Genomic DNA, 12,494 nt, shown 5'->3' with positions numbered 1-12,494 from the left:
CAGTAGCCATTTGTGCATGGCCATTTGCTAAATAAGCCATTCTTTCCTCATTGAATGGTTTACTGGGATCTATTTTTTTGATCCTCTATTCTTTTCCACTGACTAATTTTTCTATTCTTATGCTAATATTATATTGATTTGTTTAGAGTGGTTTGTAGTGTGTGTTGGTGTCTGGTAAGGCAAATCCCCCATCTTTAGTCTTTATACATGTATATATAAATTGTAGTATTCTCAAGCATTTTTTTCATCTATATGAACTGAAGATTATTTTACCTACAAGGAAAAGGAAAGTAAAATGCTATTCATGTTTTAATAGGAGTATCATTAAATTTTATATATTTATATGTATAATTTTGACACTTTTATGACATTAGATCTCCCTAATGAAGGACCTAGTTTCTATTTCCATTATGCTCAAAATCTTTTTTATGTCATCCAATAAGATTTTATAGTTTTATTCATATAGGTCCTATGGCTCTCTTGTTAATTTTTTCCTCTATTATAATTTTTTTTTTTACTATTTCCATTTTTAGGTACTTATTGCTAGCATATAGAGGATCTGTTTTCTCCTCAAATTCTTCTTATACTCTTGAATCTTATCAAATACTCTTGTTAATTATAGAATTAAAAAAATAGCTTATGTAGGCATTATAGGTATGCAATCAAATCATCAGCCAAAAAAAGAGAGTTTTACCTCTTCTTTTCTGGTTTTAGGTCCATTATTTAATATTCTTATTTTATTGCATTGTTAGAACCATTTAGACAATGCTGACCGATTTATTATTGATGGTAGGCATCTCTATCCAGTGTTTAATTTTTATGGAATTTTTTTCTTATTTTAAAACTTGTTAGTAACTTCTGTTAAAAAGCAGTTATCATATTTAAATGTTTCTTTTTGATTCTTATTTTACTTAGAGTATGTATTATAAGTGGCTGCAAGAGTTTATCAAATGTCTTTTCAGCATGTGTTAATATGATCATAGAGTCTTCTCCTTTATTGTTGATGTAATGACTGGTGGGAATAAATTTTCTTATACTACAAATTGAGTCTCTAAGGATGAAGAGGAGTCCCCTTGGAGGGAAGGAGAAGAGCATATTCGACATAGGGGGGAAAACTGTTAATTAAGGGAAAACAAGGAAGTTATGGTTAAAGTTCGACATAAAACAAAGCTCTCCAGGGTTTGAAGGCAGGCAGTCTGCCATGCAAAGTGGGTAAATGAGGACACTCAAGTGTGAAGGCTGTAGTTCCTGAGAACCATGGTGGCTATTGCATATGTGGTCATGGGGGTGTTTTCTGCTGGAGGCAGGACTGGATGCCATATGTTCAGTAACTGGATAAAGGCTCATGGGTAATGGAGAAGCAGGAAATGCTCCAATGACGAGTTTGAACAAAATATCCAGATATTCAGTCAGAAAAATACAAGCCCATGGGGAGAGAAAGTGGAGAATTCTTTGGCCACCAAGGATGGAAAAATGTACCTACTGCTTAGTGTCAGATAGATGGGGGATTAGAAACTGGAGATCTAATCAGATGAAAGACTGAAGTTGTTTCTTGTGGGTAAACCTTTTTTTTTTTTTTCTTTTTTGGCCATGCCACCTGGCTTGTGGGATCTTAGTTCCCCAACCAGAGATCGAACCAGTCCTCCCTGCAGTGGAAGTATGGAGTCCTAATCACTGGACCGCCAGGGAATTCCCAGAATCTTTTAAACTATGTGATTTTTATGTGCAGATACTACCTTTTAACTATTTTCAGGGCTCAGCATAGAACATCCTATCCAGAAGTTGCTGAGTAAGTGCTTGATGGAGGCATGTGAGCCCAATTTGGGCAATAGGAAGACAGAAATGAACTAGAAAGAGAAAACCACTGATCACCAAACATTAGAGTTTGAAGAAACTTTGAAAATGCAGTCATTCATTTATACATTTATTTATTATTTCATGTTTATTTGATACATACCATGTATCAGCTGCTAGGCACTGGAAATACAATGATAAATAGGATAGACAATGTCCCTGCCTTCATGGATCTTACCTTTCAGTTTGGAGTGAGATAGGTGATTACTAAATAAACAGATTAGACAATTGCAGGCTTTGAGAAGTGCTTTAAACAGTGCTTCTCAAACTTTCGTGTGTGCGCGTATGGGTGACAGGGAATCTTGTTAAAATGCAGATTCTGACTCAGCAGGTCTAGGGTGAGGCTGAGATTCTGCATTTCTGACAATGTCCTGGCTGATGCGGCTGCTCCTAATCCAGGGACCACACCTTGAGGACTGGCGAGATCATGAGGATACAGATAGAGAGTGATGGGGAGACACGGTGGTTAGCAGAGGCCTCTCTGGAGAGATGCTTTTGAGCTGAGTTCCACAGGAGCACTCAGGCCAGGCCAGACACCGGTCCTGCAGACTCCTGGAGAGTGTGTTGTGGGTGTGACTGGTGGAATCCACTGTTGTCCTTGACAGAGGGCCTGAAAACAGAGAAGTGGTGATGAACTGAGGATGATGAAGTTGAGAGGAGATGGGCTTGTTTCTGGGAAGTGATGTGCCCAGGGCCACTGGAGGATGTAAGTGGAGGTGCTTGGAAGGCAAGCCGGGAAGTAACACTCACCAGAGGGAGAAAGAGAAGGAGTGGAAAGTTGTGTCTCAGACTCAGATATAGAGGCATTCCAAGGAGAGTGAGAGTCTCATTGGATGAGGCTGGAAGGGTGGGTGGGGGCCAATCCAAGAAGAGGCCCAGTGGCTTCTTAAGGCTCTATTTATAATGCTGGTGTCGGTAATGGGGCTGGTGTCCACTTACGGGCTGCTTCTGTTGTCCTCAGCTCTTAGGGCCTGCAACTGGCCACCCTTTGGCAATATGGCCCAACTCATTGGCCATGTCAATCCTTGTTGTTTGGCTACAGCAGGAACCTTGATTACTTGGGTGATATGGAAATTATTTTCCCTGGGGGGCAGAGGGCAAAGTCATCCATAGTTAGCTGTAACCAAGATGCATGTGTCTGCCGGCATCGCTGTTGGGATAGTTTGAAGGGTGGGGTGAGCCAGCCTCTCTGTGACTTCTCCACCTCTGCCATCCCAGCTCTTTCTGCCTGCCTCCGAGGGCTCCACCAGCAGGCTGGACCCTGCTCCGAGTTCCTTCTTTCTTGTGAGAATAGAGCCAAATTGTACCACTGTCTTTACACAATTTCTCTTTGGGTGCCACAATGAGGAAGGCTCTGATCCTAAAGCTCACTTTACACCGAAGTGAAACTTGCCCAATAATTAGGGCATCCAACCTTTGTTAAGTATGTATCATGCACCAGGTGCAATGCAGTAAGTAATTTCATCAAGAATTAGTTCCCTTAGGGACTTCCCTGGCGGTACGGTGGTTAAGACTTTGCCTTCCAGTGCAGGAGGTGTGGGTTTGATCCCTGGTCAGGGAGCTAAGATCCCACGTGCCTTGCGACCAAAAAACCAAAACATAAAACAGAAGCCATATTGTAACAAGGTCAGTGACCTAGAGGGGTGGAATAGGGAGGATGGGAGAGAGGCTCAAGAGGGAGGGGCTATGGGGACATGTGTATACATATGGCTGATTTGCTTTGTTGTGCAACAGAAACTAACACGCTATTGTGAAGCAATTACACTCCAATAAAGATCTATTAAAATCTTAAAAAAAAAAAGCATTAGCTCCCTTGGACTTCCTGGCAACTCTACGAGATAGAAAAAGGGGAAGAGAAAGGAAGACTCAAAATAAAGATGTGTGTAGCTTTAGTCAACAAAAAATTAATCCAACAAATTTAGATTGAGCCCCTACCTCGTACCAGGTAGAGCTGACAATACTGGGGAGATATCAGTGGACACACAGACAAAAAGCCCTGTTGTCACTGGCTTACATTCTATTAATAGTTAGGAGACGGAGGTTATAAATCAAAGAAGGAAGCAAGATATAAGCCATATCAGAAGGTGATGAGTGCCAACAAAGGGAAAGCAGGCAGCGGGAGAGTTGAGGAGGAGGGTTGCCTAGACAGAGAAAGGCTCCATGAGACTGAGAGCTTCTAGCTGAGGTTGAAAGAGGGGAGGGAGGGTGAGCAAAGGCCTGAAATGAGAGCCCCACGTGTGTCCAGTGATCTGTAAGAAGCAGGGTGTGGCTGGGGGGAGTGAGAGAAGGAGGCAGAGAGTGAAGTCAGAGGGATAGGGGATGCCTTTGGAGGCCTTGGGTGGGGGCTTTGGCTTTACTCTGAGTGAGGGGAAAGCCACTGAGGGTTTTGAGCAGAGGGGTGATGATGCTGGCATCATTTTTAATGCATCTCTGGCTGTCTCATCAGGATGAGGGTATTAAGGAACCAGGATCGAGAATAACACATTATGGGAAACATCTAACTTCCACTTTCCTCCACTCTTAAAATGTGCTTGAGCTCCATCTTCTAGGATTCTCAGGAGCTCGAGAGAGAGCAAGTCCATAAATAAAAATGGGTACCGGATTCAGGGTGGAGCGGTGGGGGCTGCCCGCTCCCCTCCTGGAATGTGCTCCCCTCCCCTTAGGCTCCCAGCGCCTGCACACCTGGGGCGTGTTGATAATGCTCTTGATTATGTTTGTTCTCCCAGCCTCCTCTGAGTTTGTAGAGTTTTCTATTTGCACACTTTCCCTGAGCTTTTTATGATTATCTCCCCAACTTTACAGTCTGCCCCATTATTTAAATGAGCGTGAGGTAGATGCAAAACTGCCAGCTGGATGAACACACTGCTTTGGGGCTGTGAGGAAGGTAGTGTGGAGAGCGTGTGGAGCCACGGGCCTTCCTTCTGCCATCTGGGGTCCATGTAGCTACCTGTGTCCCTACATAGCCCCCTGCTGCCCCCTGTATAAGCCCTGCGGTCCTGTGTCTTCAAGTTCATGGACGCATGGGGACTTTAAGGGGAACGTTAAACAATGACCACAACTGTCCACATGAACTCTGACTGGCAACTAATTTGTAGATGTGCCGATTTTTTTTCCATTGGCTTGAAAAGACTCAATGAAATATCTGGGTTTCATTCTCCTCCCTCTTCCTCCAAATTGTTTGTTTTTTAAATGCACGTAGATGATGCATTCGTCAAATGCCTGGTGTGGTACTGTGTACTTTGTTACTGTGTTCCGTCCTCACAACAACTCTAGGGGTAGGAATTATTGTCTTATGTACCAGATGCAAGGAGGCAAAGAGAATCATCATTGCCAAAATTTACAAGGTAGTAAGTGGAGAAGGTGGGATTCAAAATGTGGTCTAGCCTGTTCTTGAGCCTGTGGTCTGTTCTGTAGTCCTCCTTCTTGGGTGTGGGGTAGAGGAGGCTGGACATGCACAGGAGGGAGGTGAGGCTATATCCTGATTTTCCCAACTTGGCCAGCAAGGACAGCGAGGAGGCCAGAAGAGGGAGGGGCTTGCCCACCGCCGCCATCTCTGCCTTGAAAACGATGTGGGTAGCAGCTTTATAAAGTTTCTGCAGACAGGCCAAGACAGTGTTATGCTGAATGACAGAATCAGGATCACGAAGATCTCAGCAGACTAGAATGAGGAGTTGAATCTAGTGCAGTGATATTTAATTAATTTAGTAAATGTAAGATTTGTCCCTGGGGTAAAAATATTAACCGAAAAAATGTAGGTGCAAGAAAATCCTGCCTTAGCTGGATGGATAGCCAACAAATATTTACTGAACACCTATTCTTTGCCTGACTTTAGGGTTATAGCAATAAACAAATCAGGTACAACCCTTGTCTCAGGAGGCCGATATTCATGTGGGCAGAGAGAAGCAAACCTAAGTAAACAAAAATAGATAGTAAGTCACCAGTGTTGATGAATGCTGGGATGGGATGGGGACATGTATCAGGTGATGTGAGGGTGACAAACAGAAGAGGACCATTTAGTTAGTCTTGGGGACTTTGTAAGCATGAAGTGCATGTTAGTGGCTTCCAAAGCCTGGTCTTCAAAAGGGGGGCTAGAGTGCTCCGAAGTTTGCCCCATAGTTAGGGAAGGAGTTGTTCATTCTTTCATTTAATACATACTTGTGCACTATATGGCAGGTGCTCTCCTAAGCACTCGGGATAGACACTCTTTTAGGGAACATGGGCAGGGAAGAGCTCTCTGGGGACATAATATTTGAGCAGAGACCTGAATGAAGAGGTGGAACAAACGTGAGAATATATGAAGAATGATATCTTGGCAGCAAGTACAAAGGCCCTGGGGCATGAAATGAGTTAAGAGTGTTCTAGGTCTAGGACAAAGCCTTTGTCCCTGAAGGGAAGTGAGCAAGACAAAGGAAGTTGGGGAATGAGTCTGGGGAGCAGGCACGGTGGATCCTGTGAGGCCAGTGGGCATGGGAGGACGTTTGGACTTTTTTATAAATGAGAGGGGAAGGACAGCACCACGGTCTCTTGCAACTTTAAAGGCCACTCTATGCTGCTGTGTGGAGCATAGGCTCTAGGGGCAAGGAGACCGGTTGTGAGGAGGGAGTGGAAGGGGGCTTGGATGAGGCAGTGGATTAACAGCAGCAGTCCTAAAGTCCCACCCCGTACCTCATGTGGCCCAGGCAAGCCCTCACTGGCACACAAGCTGCTGAATCAGGCTTCCTGAGGCTCCTGGGGTTAAATGTCACTTGAAGAACAACCTTCTTGGTCAAGAGAGATTTCAGGCTCTTGGCCATAGTGACTTGTTGGTCTCAGCCCACGTAGTGCTGACTATTTATAGCAATGCTTACCTCACATGTAGTTTTGCAATTAGACATACTCAAAACAGGCTTTTCTCCTGATGTTCAAGTCTTTGTGTTTTCTGCTTAGTTGTCATTCTTTCTGTTTTCCCACTGGTACCACTGGGCTCCCTACCCCCTGAGCTCAGAATGAAGATGTCTGCTGACAGATTCCTAGTCAATACCTCGAGTATGTCCAGGAGTCCCCAGAGGGCGTTCCACATGGGCCCACATGCAGTCTCGTGCTGCTCTGCCCAGAGCTGGACATCCTTGCAACATCCTTGCTCCATACTGAGATCCCGTTTTCTTCTTCTGGGAAACAGGGCTCTGCCCTTGAGGCTGCCTGTGCCCCAGGGTGAAGGGCAAGAACTTCGCGTTCTTTGCACAGCTCCCAATTCCCTGCTGGTTCAGCCACTGCTCTCCACGCAGGCGTGGGGAGACCGCCCTTCCCTTGGAGCCTATACCTTATCCCTTTACTTCTAGTTATGCCCTTGTCTCTTATGCAGGGACACCACTGATTGCTGAGTCCCAGGCGGAGGTGGGCATCATGCCATGCCTTTCTCAGCTGCCTGACTCTCCACCACATGTGTCCCTCCTTCATTCAGGAGACCAACAGCCCTCTTGCATATCAGTCCATAAGAAATGATTCCTGGGGACTGAGGATTGCCCTGCCTCTGTGTCCAGTTTTCACTTAGCTTCATCTGAAACCCCCCAGCTCGGTATCTCTCTTTGGAATCTCATTTGGAGCTAAACTCAGACTATTCAGTATTATTGATTATGTTTTATAGGTCCCTAACTAGACTACAAACACCTAGAGGGCAGGATCTGTGTCTTATCCATCTCAGAATCCCCCAGAGAGATTAATGCAGTGACTTATTTATGGTGGGTGTTCAGTAAGTATACACTGATTGACTGGCTGCTGTGCAGGCCCCAGGAGCTGAAGGGCTTCTGGGAGTGTTTGTCTCTCAGCCTATTCAGTTGTAACAATAGATCAAGGCGAGACTTCAATTATCCTTCACTTTCATTCCCAAACTCTCTTCTCTGTTCATTCTGTTGAAAATGCCTGGTGACAGAGAGCAAGACGCTGAGAGAGACAGAATGCTTTCAGAGCCTTAGGAAAGCCGTGTAGCAGGAAGGACATATTTAAAATGAAGTTATTTTCCACCAAGGCTAATATTGTGCTTCAATTCTTCAGGCTCTAGTGAGCTCATCAACAATGTTTGCCTTTAATTTTAACATTTGTACTCAGTCATATGTTACTTGCTATGTTTCTGTCTAGCTTCATTTTATCAAAGAGATCTTAGGGCTTTCATTGTCTTTGAAAAGTTGCTTTAAGATGGACGAGCATGGATATCTATCACGTTTAACTATCTCCATCACATTCTTCAGTCGTCTGTTAAAGGATAAATTGTTCATATACTCATTAAAAAATGGAACTTTTGTTATTGAATGGAGGAAGGAAATTGCATATTGGGTTGGGGTGTGGGGAACCATCTGCCTGATTTCCCTCTGGGAGGACCCTTGGCCTTTCCCTGAAAGAGCACAGGGCCAAGGCCCGGGGAGCCTCTTGCTTGCAGGAGAGGAGAACCTGTGTTCTCTCAGAAAGGATTCCATATAGCTTTGTGAGAGGTTCTCAACTCTGGGGTGAGTGTTAGAATCACCTAGGGGTAGACGCTGGCACCCCACCTACTCTGGCCAGTTAAGTAAAAATCTCTTGTTTGGGGCTTGGAAACTGGCATTGATGCAGTTTTAAAAGCTCTCCAGGTGAGTCTGATGTGCAGCCGGAGGGGAGGGCTACTGACCTAGACCAGTGATTCTGGGACAGTTTTGTCCCTAGCAGACATTTGGCCGTATCTGGGATATTTTGACTGACATTTTGATCCTTGGGGACTGCTACTGGCATCTAGTGAGTTGCGGCCAGGGACGCTGCTAAACATCCCGCAATGCACGGGGCAGTCCCCACTGTGAAGCGCAATCCAGTGCAAACTGTCAACAGTGCTGAGGTTGAAAAACCCTTCCCTAGAGTGTCAGCGAAGCAAACACACACACATACACACACCCACAGTTGTTTGAGTGTAGATATTTTTGCAGTTACATTACCTTCTGTTTGTAAATACATTGCGGTTCCCAAAGCAGTTTTAAACACTTCACTGGATTTGATCTTCACTATGACCCTATAAAGGAAATATCACCATCTTGATTTTACAGATCAGGAAACTGAGACTGAGGATAGTGAATGACTTCCCTAAGACCACACCACCTCAATTCCTCAGTTAAGACTCTTTTCACTAGCTGAAATGCCAAATGTGTGCACAGACATCTTCCTTGCCCCGTGCCCTTCTCAAGGCAAACAGTGTAACTCCTATAATCAGTCCTCATTCCCACTGAGCCCAAGTGCAGCCTCAGAATCTTTCTCAACACAGCACTCCAGGCAGTCCCAACTGATTGGGGTCGGCATGTGAGTCAAAGCTTGTTTGTCACATAGCCTCTCCAACCTAAGCACGGTACCTCTCCCTGAATTAAGCTGATCTTGTTGAAAGAGGCACAAAGGAGAGTACTTGAGAGTAGGAGAGTCGTTGAGCGTCTGCAGGTGTTCAGACAATCTGTTTGGAAATTGCAGTGTTAGCAGCATACACTCCTGCCTGAGCCCGTGAGGAAGCGGCAGTCTCCCTAACCCTTATATTTCCTTATAACTTTATTAGTGCATTTTACTCTCACCATATGCCGATAATTGATACACAGAGGAAGTGCACACAGTTGTGTTCTTCATTTGGTATAAACGAAATATTTCGCCTTCTTCTTGAGCTTGCTAGGCTCTCCCTTTCAAGCCTTCAACATGATATAATTATGAGAACGTGATGAACTATGATTCATGAAGCGGGCAGGGCAGGAGCTGGTGTGTGCTCAGTTTGCAGAGTGAAGAAGCTAGAGGCGGCAGCCCCTGCCTGCACCCTGGGCACAGTGAATTGTGGCATGCACAATTAAATGCCTAATGCCTGTACGCGCTCTGCAGTGGGAGGGGTGCAAGCAGAGGAAGAAAAGCAAGCACAATTAGAGACTAACTTCTCCATCTCCCAGGCAGGCAGGTAATGGAGAAGATGCAGGCAGCTCAGTGGATCATTTAGCACCGTCCTTGGCAGGCAGAAGTACAAAACAGGGCACTGAGCAGCTGCTCACTGGGGCGTATGCCACCAGTTTCAAGAAGTTGTATGAGTCTCTTCAGAATCAACAGGCCTCTGGCCTGGCTGTGCCACCCACGGGTATCCATGGACTCAGTCTCCAGCATCAAACATGGAGAGCTCATCTTATAATTCAGGTGAGGAGATGGGTTTGACCTGACTGGTCTCATTTTGTGTCTTTGGCTCTCACCATGGGGCTGCCTGGCATGTGGGTCCAAAGGCACTCCAGTATGAGGCCACACAGGCGCTCTGCTGTTACGTGCGTCCATCATAGTGGGGAAGAGGAGGGGTCAGGATACCCTCTCCTGTTGGGTATGCAGCCGCAATGCAGAGGCAATATTCAGGTGGGTCTTGGTAACAGGACAACTCACAGCCTCCTCACCTTCACCAGGAATGTGGCAGTAGACTTTCCATGAGTGGCGCCTGCTGTTGCCCTGGAGTTCTGGTGCCCACCCTGCCTGTCCCTTGGAATCACCTAGGGAGCCAGACTCTATAGAAGTTTCTTTCTTGCTCTGCTGGGCTAGAATCTCCTAAGGACAGGGACTTTTGTCTGTTTTGTTTATAGCTCCACCCTCAGATTCTCTATCAGTGCCTGACACTCCATGAATGAAATTTCACCTACTACATGTCAGACCTTGCTATACCCTTTCAAAGACATCCTCTACTATCATGGTTCTGTAGTCTATTGTGTATTCATTCTTATTTTTATGGTTGAGAAAATTGAGGCTGAGATAATTAATCTGCAGAATGTTATACAGCTGCTAAGTAGTGGAGCTGAGACTTGTACTAAGTCAAGCTCACAGCAAAACCCAATCTCTTTTGATTCTGGTGCTTCCGCTCTTAAGAGGAATGGATGAGGTAGTGTGAATGAGTTTGTGCACCATCTTCCATTATGGTAGACCAGTCATTTTTAGCAAACTAAGTGGTTAAGAAAATGCAAAACTCCTCATGATATGGTATTCTTGAAAACAGCATTTCTAAAACTGTTCTTGGAATAGGCATCCTTTGGGTGTTTCATCAAATATCTAAAAAATAGTTTTTTTAAAAAAATTAATTTATTTTATTTTTTTATTTTTGGCTGCATTGGGTCTTCATTGCTACACGTGGGCTTTCTCTAGTTGCAGTGAGCTGGGGCTACTCTTCATTGCGGTGTGTGGGCTTCTCATTGTGGTGGTTTCTCTTGTTGCGGAGCATGGGCTGTAGGCGCACGGGCTTCAGTAGTTGTGGCATGCGGGCTCAGTAGTGGTGGCTCGCGGGCTCTAGAGCACAGGCTCAGTAGTTGAGGTGCACGGGCTTATTTGCTCCACGGCATGTGGGATCTTCCCAGACCAGGGCTCGAACCTATGTTCCCTGCATTGGCAGGCAGATTCTTAACCACTGCACCACCAGGGAAGCCCTAAAAAATAGGGTTTAAGCAACAAAGAATGTGGGGATTACCATCTTTTGAGACCCTCTCCCAGGGGATCACAAGTTCATATTAGCATAACAAAGGCTCTGAGCAGTCCTGCATTGAAGAACTCTCTGCTTAATGCAGTATTTGTAAAATCTGTGTCTTCAGAACCTCTCCTTTTTTCTCAAAGACAACCTACCAGTAGTTCCCAAGGCATTGGTGGCCCATTTACGACAATATCATGATCTGGAGACAGCCTGGAATGTGCTAGTATGTCAAGCTAATAAAAATAAAAAGCTCAACAAAATGCAAACATGCTCATATTAGCAAGCAGATGCTCCAGTGACAAATCTGACCTTGACTGATAAGTTGGAATTGATTTAACACTCTTAAAAACAGGGCTACAAAAGTCTTAGAGATTGAACTAATACAGAATTTTCACCGAAGACTTGAAGAGTGTTGAGAATCCTAATTCATTTCAAGCTAAGTAATATTAGCCTCCATTTCACAGAAAGAATCATTTGTTCCACAATGATTTATTGAGTGCTATTAGGTGCCAGGCTCTGCTGGGCATTGGAAAGACAAGATTAAATGAGATAGGCATGGTATTGATCGTCACAGGGTTGGCAGGTTTGGGTCTTTTCCCTTAGGTGGTTCTGAGGGGTAGTGAGGAAACAGCTGCTTTCCTGTCTCTACTCATATCCAGTTCACATCCCTGCCTGTTATTCAGCCAGCCCTGGTCATTTATCCATTCATTTATTCATCCAAGAGATCTTTGTTTTGAGCACCTACTATATAGCAGGCACAGGTATAGCAGTGAATGGTACAGATCAAAATCCCTCCCCTAGGGAAGCTTTTTCCTATTGGAGCTTATATTCAGATTATTCTATATTTACTTAAAGGGTTGCCATCACCCTGAGATCACACCTGGCATCTCCTTAAATGGAAACCCAGAACCATCTCACTTGTTCAGGGTCTTGGATCTCATCTACTGATCCAAACCTTCCTGGTATGACATCCTGTTATGTCCTTGAGACCCACTGATCCCCATTACTTGTTCTCTATTTCCTGGCCCTTCAGGCTTAACTTTACCTTCCTACTACTCCTGGCTGATTGATTTATGCAGTCCTAACACCTTTATGGAAATGTCCTAGGCACTGAGCTCCAGACATTGTACAGGACAGGGTATTAATACTTGTATTAGTCAGGTTTCTCTAGAGAAACAGAACCAATAGG

Source organism: Balaenoptera acutorostrata, chromosome 19 (assembly GCF_949987535.1).
Source record: "Balaenoptera acutorostrata chromosome 19, mBalAcu1.1, whole genome shotgun sequence".
Lineage (NCBI taxonomy): Eukaryota > Metazoa > Chordata > Mammalia > Artiodactyla > Balaenopteridae > Balaenoptera > Balaenoptera acutorostrata.
This window is presented reverse-complemented; position numbering follows the sequence as displayed.